The sequence below is a fragment of the Syngnathus leptorhynchus genome, unplaced genomic scaffold (assembly GCF_054491065.1).
Source record: "Syngnathus leptorhynchus isolate UIUO unplaced genomic scaffold, UIUO_Slep HiC_scaffold_871, whole genome shotgun sequence".
NCBI classification, from domain to species: domain Eukaryota; kingdom Metazoa; phylum Chordata; class Actinopteri; order Syngnathiformes; family Syngnathidae; genus Syngnathus; species Syngnathus leptorhynchus.
The window spans coordinates 7,501-21,202 of record NW_028232697.1 but is presented as its reverse complement, the minus strand read 5'-3'; positions in this window follow the sequence as shown (position 1 = coordinate 21,202).

The following is a 13,702-nucleotide window of genomic DNA, read 5'->3' as shown; positions in this document are numbered from 1 at the left end:
CAAAAAAAGAACCGGGCGGCCCGTTAAAATTGCTTAGCCGAGGTCCTGGAACCCTAACCCGGCGTGATCTTGTGCAAAAAGCCGCTGCTGAGCTCCAGCTGGAAGTGTAAAAAGAACCGGGCTGGTTCAAAAAAAGAACCGGGCGACCCGTTAGAAGTGCTTAGCCGAGGTCCTGGAAGCCTAACCCGGCGTGATCTTGTGCAAAAAGCCGCTGCTGAGCTCCAGCTGGAAGTGGAAAAAGAACCGGGCTGGATCAAAAAAGAACCGGGCTGGATCAAAAAAGAACCGGGCGGCCCGTTAAAATTGCTTAGCCGAGGTCCTGGAAGCCTAACACGGCGTGATCTTGTGCAAAAAACCGCTCCCGAGCTCCAGCTGGAAGTGTAAAAAGAACCGGGCTGGATAAAAAAAGAACCGGGCTGGATCAAAAAAGAACCGGGCGACCCGTTAAAATTGCTTAGCCGAGGTCCTGGAAGCCTAACCCGGCGTGATCTTGTGCAAAAAGCCGCTGCTGAGCTCCAGCTGGAAGTGGAAAAAGAACCGGGCTGGATCAAAAAAGAACCGGGCTGGATCAAAAAAGAACCGGGCGGCCCGTTAAAATTGCTTAGCCGAGGTCCTGGAAGCCTAACACGGCGTGATCTTGTGCAAAAAACCGCTCCCGAGCTCCAGCTGGAAGTGTAAAAAGAACCGGGCTGGATAAAAAAAGAACCGGGCTGGATCAAAAAAGAACCGGGCGACCCGTTAAAATTGCTTAGCCGAGGTCCTGGAAGCCTAACACGGCGTGATCTTGTGCAAAAAGCCGCTCCCGAGCTCCAGCTGGAAGTGTAAAAAGAACCGGGCTGGATAAAAAAAGAACCGGGCTGGATCAAAAAAGAACCGGGCGACCCGTTAAAATTGCTTAGCCGAGGTCCTGGAAGCCTAACCCGGCGTGATCTTGTGCAAATAGCCGCTGCCGAGCTCCAGCTGGAAGTGTGAAAAGAACCGGGCTGGATAAAAAAAAGAACCGGGCTGGATCAAAAAAGAACCGGGCGACCCGTTAAAATTGCTTAGCCGAGGTCCTGGAAGCCTAACACGGCGTGATCTTGTGCAAAAAACCGCTCCCGAGCTCCAGCTGGAAGTGTAAAAAGAACCGGGCTGGATAAAAAAAGAACCGGGCTGGATCAAAAAAGAACCGGGCGACCCGTTAAAATTGCTTAGCCGAGGTCCTGGAAGCCTAACCCGGCGTGATCTTGTGCAAAAAGCCGCTCCCGAGCTCCAGCTGGAAGTGTAAAAAGAACCGGGCTGGATAAAAAAAGAACCGGGCTGGATCAAAAAAGAACCGGGCGACCCGTTAAAATTGCTTAGCCGAGGTCCTGGAAGCCTAACACGGCGTGTTCTTGTGCAAAAAGCCGCTCCCAAGCTCCAGCTGGAAGTGTAAAAAGAACCGGGCTGGATAAAAAAAAGAACCGGGCTGGATCAAAAAAGAACCGGGCGACCCGTTAAAATTGCTTAGCCGAGGTCCTGGAAGCCTAACACGGCGTGATCTTGTGCAAAAAGCCGCTCCCGAGCTCCAGCTGGAAGTGTAAAAAGAACCGGGCTGGATAAAAAAAGAACCGGGCTGGATAAAAAAAAGAACCGGGCGACCCGTTAAAATTGCTTAGCCGAGGTCCTGGAAGCCTAACACGGCGTGTTCTTGTGCAAAAAGCCGCTCCCGAGCTCCAGCTGGAAGTGTAAAAAGAACCAGGCTGGATAAAAAAAAGAACCGGGCTGGATCAAAAAAGAACCGGGCGACCCGTTAAAATTGCTTAGCCGAGGTCCTGGAAGCCTAACACGGCGTGATCTTGTGCAAAAAGCCGCTCCCGAGCTCCAGCTGGAAGTGTAAAAAGAACCGGGCTGGATAAAAAAAGAACCGGGCTGGATAAAAAAAAGAACCGGGCGACCCGTTAAAATTGCTTAGCCGAGGTCCTGGAAGCCTAACACGGCGTGTTCTTGTGCAAAAAGCCGCTCCCGAGCTCCAGCTGGAAGTGTAAAAAGAACCAGGCTGGATAAAAAAAAGAACCGGGCTGGATCAAAAAAGAACCGGGCGACCCGTTAAAATTGCTTAGCCGAGGTCCTGGAAGCCTAACACGGCGTGATCTTGTGCAAAAAGCCGCTCCCGAGCTCCAGCTGGAAGTGTAAAAAGAACCGGGCTGGATAAAAAAAGAACCGGGCTGGATAAAAAAAAGAACCGGGCGACCCGTTAAAATTGCTTAGCCGAGGTCCTGGAAGCCTAACACGGCGTGATCTTGTGCAAAAAGCCGCTCCCGAGCTCCAGCTGGAAGTGTAAAAAGAACCAGGCTGGATAAAAAAAAGAACCGGGCTGGATCAAAAAAGAACCGGGCGACCCGTTAAAATTGCTTAGCCGAGGTCCTGGAAGCCTAACACGGCGTGTTCTTGTGCAAAAAGCCGCTCCCGAGCTCCAGCTGGAAGTGTAAAAAGAACCAGGCTGGATAAAAAAAAGAACCGGGCTGGTTCAAAAAAGAACCGGGCAACCCGTTAAAATTGCTTAGCCGAGGTCCTGGAAGCCTAACACGGCGTGTTCTTGTGCAAAAAGCCGCTCCCGAGCTCCAGCTGGAAGTGTAAAAAGAACCAGGCTGGATAAAAAAAAGAACCGGGCTGGATCAAAAAAGAACCGGGCGACCCGTTAAAATTGCTTAGCCGAGGTCCTGGAAGCCTAACACGGCGTGTTCTTGTGCAAAAAGCCGCTCCCGAGCTCCAGCTGGAAGTGTAAAAAGAACCAGGCTGGATAAAAAAAAGAACCGGGCTGGTTCAAAAAAGAACCGGGCAACCCGTTAAAATTGCTTAGCCGAGGTCCTGGAAGCCTAACACGGCGTGATCTTGTGCAAAAAGCCGCTCCCGAGCTCCAGCTGGAAGTGTAAAAAGAACCGGGCTGGATAAAAAAAGAACCGGGCTGGATAAAAAAAAAGAACCGGGCGACCCGTTAAAATTGCTTAGCCGAGGTCCTGGAAGCCTAACACGGCGTGATCTTGTGCAAAAAGCCGCTCCCGAGCTCCAGCTGGAAGTGTAAAAAGAACCAGGCTGGATAAAAAAAAGAACCGGGCTGGATCAAAAAAGAACCGGGCGACCCGTTAAAATTGCTTAGCCGAGGTCCTGGAAGCCTAACACGGCGTGATCTTGTGCAAAAAGCCGCTCCCGAGCTCCAGCTGGAAGTGTAAAAAGAACCAGGCTGGATAAAAAAAAGAACCGGGCTGGATCAAAAAAGAACCGGGCGACCCGTTAAAATTGCTTAGCCGAGGTCCTGGAAGCCTAACACGGCGTGTTCTTGTGCAAAAAGCCGCTCCCGAGCTCCAGCTGGAAGTGTAAAAAGAACCAGGCTGGATAAAAAAAAGAACCGGGCTGGATCAAAAAAGAACCGGGCGACCCGTTAAAATTGCTTAGCCGAGGTCCTGGAAGCCTAACACGGCGTGTTCTTGTGCAAAAAGCCGCTCCCGAGCTCCAGCTGGAAGTGTAAAAAGAACCAGGCTGGATAAAAAAAAGAACCGGGCTGGATCAAAAAAGAACCGGGCGACCCGTTAAAATTGCTTAGCTGAGGTCCTGGAAGCCTAACACGGCGTGATCTTGTGCAAAAAGCCGCTCCCGAGCTCCAGCTGGAAGTGTAAAAAGAACCGGGCTGGATAAAAAAAAAGAACCGGGCTGGTTCAAAAAAGAACCGGGCAACCCGTTAAAATTGCTTAGCCGAGGTCCTGGAAGCCTAACCCGGCGTGATCTTGCCCGAAAGTCGGCCTCTATACTTCCATTTTAGGTACCAGGGGCTATTAGTGTACTTGGTCCCACTAGTCAGTGTACTCATCCAGTTACCCCCCGTTTTCCAAAACACCATCGGCACGTATAAGGGGGGGACTCTTGAGAGAGATGAGGTATATGGCAGCGCAACACCAATCCGCTCCGCGCTGGTTCCCATGTCGGCTACGGATGAATAAAACCAGCCTGTCCCCCCTGGAGCTCACGAGACACGGAATTTTTTCTAAGTGCCAACGGCTCTTCCGAGCAAACGTGTCCGCTCCGGCTGGTTCCCCCGTCGGCCTCGAATGACGAAAAATGCCGGTCTCCGCCCGGAGCTCATGACAAACGAAAAATTTTCTAAGTGCCAACGGCACTAGCGAGCGAATGTGTCCGCTCGGCGCTGGTTCCCGGGTCGAACCCGGAAGACGAAAAACGCCGCTCTCCGCCCGGAGCTCATGACAAACGAAAAATTTTCTAAGTGCCAACGGCACTAGCGAGCGAATGTGTCCGCTCGGCGCTGGTTCCCGGGTCGAACCCGGAAGACGAAAAACGCCGCTCTCCGCCCGGAGCTCATGACAAACGAAAAATTTTCTAAGTGCCAACGGCACTAGCGAGCGAATGTGTCCGCTCGGCGCTGGTTCCCGGGTCGAACCCGGAAGACGAAAAACGCCGCTCTCCGCCCGGAGCTCATGACAAACGAAACATTTTCTAAGTGCCAACGGCACTAGCGAGCGAATGTGTCCGCTCGGCGCTGGTTCCCGGGTCGAACCCGGAAGACGAAAAACGCCGCTCTCCGCCCGGAGCTCATGACAAACGAAAAATTTTCTAAGTGCCAACGGCACTTGCGAGCGAATGTGTCCGCTCGGCGCTGGTTCCCGGGTCGGACCCGGAAGACGAAAAACGCCGGTCTCCGCCCGGAGCTCATGACAAACGAAAAATTTTCTAAGTGCCAACGGCACTAGCGAGCGAATGTGTCCGCTCGGCGCTGGTTCCCGGGTCGGACCCGGAAGACGAAAAACGCCGGTCCTCGCCTGGAGGTCCCAGCAAAATCGGCGAAAAAACGACTAAGTGTCAACTTTCGAAAAAACGACTAAGTGCCCACGGCTCTGCGGGGCTTGTGAGTCCGCCCCGCGCCGGTTCGGTGGTCGGCCTCAAAAAGCAAAAAATCAGCCTCTCTCCCTGGAGCTCACCTCGAGGTACCAGGGGGTGAGGTACCCGGGCTAAGGTGCAGTACCTTTTTTGGTCTTCAGGTGCGCCAGAGTACAATGAAATGGTCCCAGTAGTCAGTGTACTCATCGACTTTCCCCCCGTTTTCCAAAGCACCTCGTTTACGAGTATGGAGGAGATGGTGCTGGTCTCCCCACGGCGTCGGACACGCCGTCCTCGACAGCACAAGGTCGGATAGAAGACCTGGAAAGCGCCGTGGCACGCGCTGGAGGTGGGCACTTTGGCGAAAAAACGACTAAGTGTCAACTTTCGAAAAAACGACTAAGTGTCAACTTTCGAAAAAACGGCTAAGTGTCAACTTTCGAAAAAACGACTAAGTGTCACCTCTCTGAAAAAATGGCAAAGTGTCGCCTCTCTGAAATTTTTCTAAGTGCCCACGGCTCTGCGGGCTCGTGCATCCGAGCCGCGCCGGTTCTGCAACCGGCCTAGAATGACGAAAAATAACGGTCTCCTCCTGGAGCTCACAGCCAATTGTGGCGAAAAAGTGGCAAAGTGCCCACGGCCCTGCCGAGCTTTGGCGTCCGCTCAGCGCCGGTGCCGCAGTCGGCCTCGAATGACGAAAAATGACGGTCTCCTCCTGGAGCTCACAGCCAACTTGGCAAAAAGTTTCTAAGTGCCCACGGCCCTGCCGAGCTTTGGCGTCCGCCCAGCGCCGGTTCCGCAGTCGGCCTCGAATGACGAAAAATAACGGTCTCCTCCTGGAGCTCACAGCCAACTTGGCAAAAAGTTTCTAAGTGCCCACGGCCCTGCCGAGCTTTGGCGTCCGCTCAGCGCCGGTGCCGCAGTCGGCCTCGAATGACGAAAAATGACGGTCTCCTCCTGGAGCTCACAGCCAACTTGGCAAAAAGTTTCTAAGTGCCCACGGCCCTGCCGAGCTTTGGCGTCCGCCCAGCGCCGGTTCCGCAGTCGGCCTCGAATGACGAAAAATAACGGTCTCCTCCTGGAGCTCACAGCCAACTTGGCAAAAAGTTTCTAAGTGCCCACGGCCCTGCCGAGCTTTGGCGTCCGCTCAGCGCCGGTGCCGCAGTCGGCCTCGAATGACGAAAAATGACGGTCTCCTCCTGGAGCTCACAGCCAACTTGGCAAAAAGTTTCTAAGTGCCCACGGCCCTGCCGAGCTTTGGCGTCCGCCCAGCGCCGGTTCCGCAGTCGGCCTCGAATGACGAAAAATAACGGTCTCCTCCTGGAGCTCACAGCCAACTTGGCAAAAAGTTTCTAAGTGCCCACGGCCCTGCCGAGCTTTGGCGTCCGCTCAGCGCCGGTGCCGCAGTCGGCCTCGAATGACGAAAAATGACGGTCTCCTCCTGGAGCTCACAGCCAACTTGGCAAAAAGTTTCTAAGTGCCCACGGCCCTGCCGAGCTTTGGCGTCCGCCCAGCGCCGGTTCCGCAGTCGGCCTCGAATGACGAAAAATAACGGTCTCCTCCTGGAGCTCACAGCCAACTTGGCAAAAAGTTTCTAAGTGCCCACGGCCCTGCCGAGCTTTGGCGTCCGCCCAGCGCCGGTTCCGCAGTCGGCCTCGAATGACGAAAAATAACGGTCTCCTCCTGGAGCTCACAGCCAACTTGGCAAAAAGTTTCTAAGTGCCCACGGCCCTGCCGAGCTTTGGCGTCCGCCCAGCGCCGGTTCCGCAGTCGGCCTCGAATGACGAAAAATAACGGTCTCCTCCTGGAGCTCACAGCCAACTTGGCAAAAAGTTTCTAAGTGCCCACGGCCCTGCCGAGCTTTGGCGTCCGCTCAGCGCCGGTTCCGCAGTCGGCCTCGAATGACGAAAAATGACGGTCTCCTCCTGGAGCTCACAGCCAACTTGGCAAAAAGTTTCTAAGTGCCCACGGCCCTGCCGAGCTTTGGCGTCCGCCCAGCGCCGGTTCCGCAGTCGGCCTCGAATGACGAAAAATAACGGTCTCCTCCTGGAGCTCACAGCCAACTTGGCAAAAAGTTTCTAAGTGCCCACGGCCCTGCCGAGCTTTGGCGTCCGCTCAGCGCCGGTGCCGCAGTCGGCCTCGAATGACGAAAAATGACGGTCTCCTCCTGGAGCTCACAGCCAACTTGGCAAAAAGTTTCTAAGTGCCCACGGCCCTGCCGAGCTTTGGCGTCCGCCCAGCGCCGGTTCCGCAGTCGGCCTCGAATGACGAAAAATAACGGTCTCCTCCTGGAGCTCACAGCCAACTTGGCAAAAAGTTTCTAAGTGCCCACGGCCCTGCCGAGCTTTGGCGTCCGCCCAGCGCCGGTTCCGCAGTCGGCCTCGAATGACGAAAAATAACGGTCTCCTCCTGGAGCTCACAGCCAACTTGGCAAAAAGTTTCTAAGTGCCCACGGCCCTGCCGAGCTTTGGCGTCCGCCCAGCGCCGGTTCCGCAGTCGGCCTCGAATGACGAAAAATAACGGTCTCCTCCTGGAGCTCACAGCCAACTTGGCAAAAAGTTTCTAAGTGCCCACGGCCCTGCCGAGCTTTGGCGTCCGCTCAGCGCCGGTTCCGCAGTCGGCCTCGAATGACGAAAAATGACGGTCTCCTCCTGGAGCTCACAGCCAACTTGGCAAAAAGTTTCTAAGTGCCCACGGCCCTGCCGAGCTTTGGCGTCCGCCCAGCGCCGGTTCCGCAGTCGGCCTCGAATGACGAAAAATAACGGTCTCCTCCTGGAGCTCACAGCCAACTTGGCAAAAAGTTTCTAAGTGCCCACGGCCCTGCCGAGCTTTGGCGTCCGCTCAGCGCCGGTGCCGCAGTCGGCCTCGAATGACGAAAAATGACGGTCTCCTCCTGGAGCTCACAGCCAACTTGGCAAAAAGTTTCTAAGTGCCCACGGCCCTGCCGAGCTTTGGCGTCCGCCCAGCGCCGGTTCCGCAGTCGGCCTCGAATGACGAAAAATAACGGTCTCCTCCTGGAGCTCACAGCCAACTTGGCAAAAAGTTTCTAAGTGCCCACGGCCCTGCCGAGCTTTGGCGTCCGCCCAGCGCCGGTTCCGCAGTCGGCCTCGAATGACGAAAAATAACGGTCTCCTCCTGGAGCTCACAGCCAACTTGGCAAAAAGTTTCTAAGTGCCCACGGCCCTGCCGAGCTTTGGCGTCCGCCCAGCGCCGGTTCCGCAGTCGGCCTCGAATGACGAAAAATAACGGTCTCCTCCTGGAGCTCACAGCCAACTTGGCAAAAAGTTTCTAAGTGCCCACGGCCCTGCCGAGCTTTGGCGTCCGCTCAGCGCCGGTTCCGCAGTCGGCCTCGAATGACGAAAAATGACGGTCTCCTCCTGGAGCTCACAGCCAACTTGGCAAAAAGTTTCTAAGTGCCCACGGCCCTGCCGAGCTTTGGCGTCCGCCCAGCGCCGGTTCCGCAGTCGGCCTCGAATGACGAAAAATAACGGTCTCCTCCTGGAGCTCACAGCCAACTTGGCAAAAAGTTTCTAAGTGCCCACGGCCCTGCCGAGCTTTGGCGTCCGCTCAGCGCCGGTGCCGCAGTCGGCCTCGAATGACGAAAAATGACGGTCTCCTCCTGGAGCTCACAGCCAACTTGGCAAAAAGTTTCTAAGTGCCCACGGCCCTGCCGAGCTTTGGCGTCCGCCCAGCGCCGGTTCCGCAGTCGGCCTCGAATGACGAAAAATAACGGTCTCCTCCTGGAGCTCACAGCCAACTTGGCAAAAAGTTTCTAAGTGCCCACGGCCCTGCCGAGCTTTGGCGTCCGCCCAGCGCCGGTTCCGCAGTCGGCCTCGAATGACGAAAAATAACGGTCTCCTCCTGGAGCTCACAGCCAACTTGGCAAAAAGTTTCTAAGTGCCCACGGCCCTGCCGAGCTTTGGCGTCCGCCCAGCGCCGGTTCCGCAGTCGGCCTCGAATGACGAAAAATAACGGTCTCCTCCTGGAGCTCACAGCCAACTTGGCAAAAAGTTTCTAAGTGCCCACGGCCCTGCCGAGCTTTGGCGTCCGCTCAGCGCCGGTTCCGCAGTCGGCCTCGAATGACGAAAAATGACGGTCTCCTCCTGGAGCTCACAGCCAACTTGGCAAAAAGTTTCTAAGTGCCCACGGCCCTGCCGAGCTTTGGCGTCCGCCCAGCGCCGGTTCCGCAGTCGGCCTCGAATGACGAAAAATAACGGTCTCCTCCTGGAGCTCACAGCCAACTTGGCAAAAAGTTTCTAAGTGCCCACGGCCCTGCCGAGCTTTGGCGTCCGCCCAGCGCCGGTTCCGCAGTCGGCCTCGAATGACGAAAAATAACGGTCTCCTCCTGGAGCTCACAGCCAACTTGGCAAAAAGTTTCTAAGTGTCACATCTGTGAAAAAACGACTAAGTGTCAACTTTCGAAAAAACGGCTAAGTGTCAACTTTCGAAAAAACGGCAAAGTGTCACATCTCTGAAAAAACGGCTAAGTGTCGACTTTCGAAAAAACGGCTAAGTGTCAACTTTCGAAAAAACGGCAAAGTGTCACATCTCTGAAAAAACGGCTAAGTGTCACATCTCTGAAAAAACGGCTAAGTGTCACATCTCTGAAAAAACGGCTAAGTGTCGCCTCTCTGAAAAAACGGCAAAGTGTCAACTTTCGAAAAAACGACAGAGTGTCGCCTCTCTGAAAAAACGACTAAGTGTCGACTCTGAGAAAATGGCAAAGTGCCCACGGCTCTGCGGGCTCGTGCATCCGACCCGCGCCGGTTCCCCAGCCGGCCTGATATAAGGCAAAACCAGCCTCTCCGCCTGGAGCTCAGAGCCAACTTGGCGAATATTTTCTAAGTGCCCACGGCTCTGCGTGGCTACGGCGTCTGCCCAGCGCCGGTTCCTGGGTCGAACCCCGAGGACGAGGAATGCCGGTCTCCGCCTGGAGGTCCCAGCTTAATCGGCGAAAATTTTCTAAGTGCCCACGGCTCTGCCGGGCTCGTGCATCCGACCCGCGCCGGTTCCCCAGCCGGCCTGAAATAAGGCAAAACCAGGCTCTCCCCCTGGAGCTCAGAGCCAATTGTGGCGAAAAAACGACTAAGTGTCAACTTTCGAAAAAACGACTAAGTGTCAACTTTCCAAAAAAACGGCTAAGTGTCGACTTTCGAAAAAACGGCTAAGTGTCAACTTTCGAAAAAACGACTAAGTGTCGCCTCTGAAAAAACGACTAAGTGTCGCCTCTCTGAAAAAACGACTAAGTGCCCACGGCTCTGCGGGGCTTGTGAGTCCGCCCCGCGCCGGTTCGGCGGTCGGCCTCAAAAAGCGAAAAATCAGCCTCTCTCCCTGGAGCTCACCAAAAATTTGTCGAAATTTTTCTAAGTTCTCCTCGAGGTACCAGGGGGTGAGGTACCCGGGCTAAGGTGCAGTACCTTTTTTGGTCTTCAGGTGCGCCAGAGTACAATGAAATGGTCCCAGTAGTCAGTGTACTCATCGACTTTCCCCCCGTTTTCCAAAGCACCCCGTTTACGAGTATGGAGGAGATGGTGCTGGTCTCCCCACGGCGTCGGACACGCCGTCCTCGACAGCACAAGGTCGGATAGAAGACCTGAAAAGCGCCGTGGCACGCGCTGGAGGTGTCACTGTGGCGAAAAAGTGACTAAGTGTCAACTTTCGAAAAAACGGCTAAGTGTCAACTTTCGAAAAAACGGCTAAGTGTCAACTTTCGAAAAAACTGCTAAGTGTCAACTTTCGAAAAAACGACTAAGTGTCGCCTCTCTGAAAAAACGGCAAAGTGTCAACTTTCGAAAAAACGACTAAGTGTCAACTTTCGAAAAAACGACTAAGTGTCACCTCTCTGAAAAAATGGCAAAGTGTCAACTGCGAATGTGGTGGTGCATGGAAGGAAGTGGAGGACGGCCGCCTCCTTAAACACAGGCCGGAGAGGAGCGTCAGGGCCAGGCTCCTCAAACATGGACCGAGTGTCGCCCTTAACACAGACCAAGGGGAGGACGGCCGCCTCCTTAAACACAGGCCGGAGAGGAGCGTCAGGGCCAGGCTCCTCAAACATGGACCGAGTGTCGCCCTTAACACAGACCAAGGGGAGGACGGCCGCCTCCTTAAACACAGGCCGGAGAGGAGCGTCAGGGCCAGGCTCCTCAAACATGGACCGAGTGTCGCCCTTAACACGGACCAAGGGGAGGACGGCCGCCTCCTTAAACACAGGCCGGAGAGGAGCGTCAGGGCCAGGCTCCTCAAACATGGACCGAGTGTCGCCCTTAACACGGACCAAGGGGAGGACGGCCGCCTCCTTAAACACAGGCCGGAGAGGAGCGTCAGGGCCAGGCTCCTCAAACATGGACCGAGTGTCGCCCTTAACACAGACCAAGGGGAGGACGGCCGCCTCCTTAAACACAGGCCGGAGAGGAGCGTCAGGGCCAGGCTCCTCAAACATGGACCGAGTGTCGCCCTTAACACGGACCAAGGGGAGGACGGCCGCCTCCTTAAACACAGGCCGGAGAGGAGCGTCAGGGCCAGGCTCCTCAAACATGGACCGAGTGTCGCCCTTAACACGGACCAAGGGGAGGACGGCCGCCTCCTTAAACACAGGCCGGAGAGGAGCGTCAGGGCCAGGCTCCTCAAACATGGACAGAGTGTCGCCCTTAACACAGACCAAGCGGAGGACGGCCGCCTCCCTAAATACAGGCCGAACCGGAGCGCGAGTGTCGCTCCTTAAACACGGACCGAGTGGAGGACGGCCGCCTCCTTAAACACAGGCCGAACAAAATGACACAAAGTGTCAACTGCGAATGTTGTCCATCCAAGGAAGGAGCGTGATGCCCGGCCGGCTCCTTAAACACAGGCCGAGAGTCGCCCCGGACGGTCCGCCTCGCGGCGCCCGTCTGCTCGGATAAAATGACACAAAGTGTCAACTACGAATGTTGTCCATCCAAGGAGGGAGCGTGATGCCCGGCCGGCTCCGAAAACACAGGCCGAGAGTCGCCCCGGACGGTCCGCCTCGCGGCGCCCGTCTGCTCGGATAAAATGACACAAAGTGTCAACTGCGAATGTTGTCCATCCAAGGAAGGAGCGTGATGCCCGGCCGGCTCCTTAAACACAGGCCGAGAGTCGCCCCGGACGGTCCGCCTCGCGGCGCCCGCCCGCTCGGATAAAATGACACAAAGTGTCAACTACGAATGTTGTCCATCCAAGGAAGGAGCGTGATGCCCGGCCGGCTCCTTAAACACAGGCCGAGAGTCGCCCCGGACGGTCGCCTCGCGGCGCCCGTCTGCTCGGATAAAATGACACAAAGTGTCAACTACGAATGTTGTCCATCCAAGGAGGGAGCGTGATGCCCGGCCGGCTCCGAAAACACAGGCCGAGAGTCGCCCCGGACGGTCCGCCTCGCGGCGCCCGTCTGCTCGGATAAAATGACACAAAGTGTCAACTGCGAATGTTGTCCATCCAAGGAAGGAGCGTGATGCCCGGCCGGCTCCTTAAACACAGGCCGAGAGTCGCCCCGGACGGTCCGCCTCGCGGCGCCCGCCCGCTCGGATAAAATGACACAAAGTGTCAACTACGAATGTTGTCCATCCAAGGAAGGAGCGTGATGCCCGGCCGGCTCCTTAAACACAGGCCGAGAGTCGCCCCGGACGGTCGCCTCGCGGCGCCCGTCTGCTCGGATAAAATGACACAAAGTGTCAACTACGAATGTTGTCCATCCAAGGAGGGAGCGTGATGCCCGGCCGGCTCCGAAAACACAGGCCGAGAGTCGCCCCGGACGGTCCGCCTCGCGGCGCCCGTCTGCTCGGATAAAATGACACAAAGTGTCAACTACGAATGTTGTCCATCCAAGGAGGGAGCGTGAGGCCCGGCCGGCTCCGAAAACACAGGCCGAGAGTCGCCCCGGACGGTCCGCCTCTCGAGGCGCCCGCCCGCTCGGATAAAATGACACAAAGTGTCAACTACGAATGTTGTCCATCCAAGGAGGGAGCGTGATGCCCGGCCGGCTCCGAAAACACAGGCCGAGATTCGACCCCGGACGGGCCGTCTTCTCCCGGCGCCCGCCCGCGTACGCCCCCCATCCCCGGTCGCCCGTCTGCTCCCGGCGGGCCTCCGAGTACCCCCTCACCCAACTGACCGACTGGCACTCATGACCCGCCTTGGTAGGGCCTCCATCGGCCTCGGCTCGTCCGACGTCGGGTGGACGGTTCCTACCCACTGCGGGTCGCACTCTAGCGCCCCGGCCGCCGCGTGAGCGTGCGCTCCCCGCGCCGCCCCGCAGGCCCCGGCGCGACCGTACTGCGGCGAGACCGAGACGACCCGGTTTGGCATCCATCCCACCTAGCCACGATCCACGGAGGCCGAGCGAGCGGCTGAGTGTCGGGCGCCGCGCGTGCGAGCGTCCGCCGGCCGCGCCGGTCCTTCCGCGAATGTCGTTTCTCAAACCCTCCGGCTTGATAGCGGCGGCACCACGGGAAGCCGTCCACACACACACCGTCCGACCTCTATCCGAAAAGCCTTCCCGACCAACCGCGGTCGCGGGGGCGTCTGTCGCTCCGCATCGGGGGGGCGTATGGCTTCCGCGCTACGCGCTGCGGGCTCGGGGGGGCCGCAACGGCTGAGTCTGACTCGGCCGGGGCGCAGCTTCCCTCCCGGCAGTCAGCAATAGTGCCGATCGCGCCTGCCACCAGCCCCCTCCCCGACGGGTTCGTCGGCGCCGGCTGGCCGCCGTCCGCCTTCGTTCCCCGAGGGTTCCCAACCAGCGCCGATCCAACTCCGCATCCTGGCCGCACGCAGTGCGTGCCTCGCGCGGGTAAGTCGCCGGCGCAGCGCCGCAGCTCCCGACCCCCGCGTACGGGAATAGTTG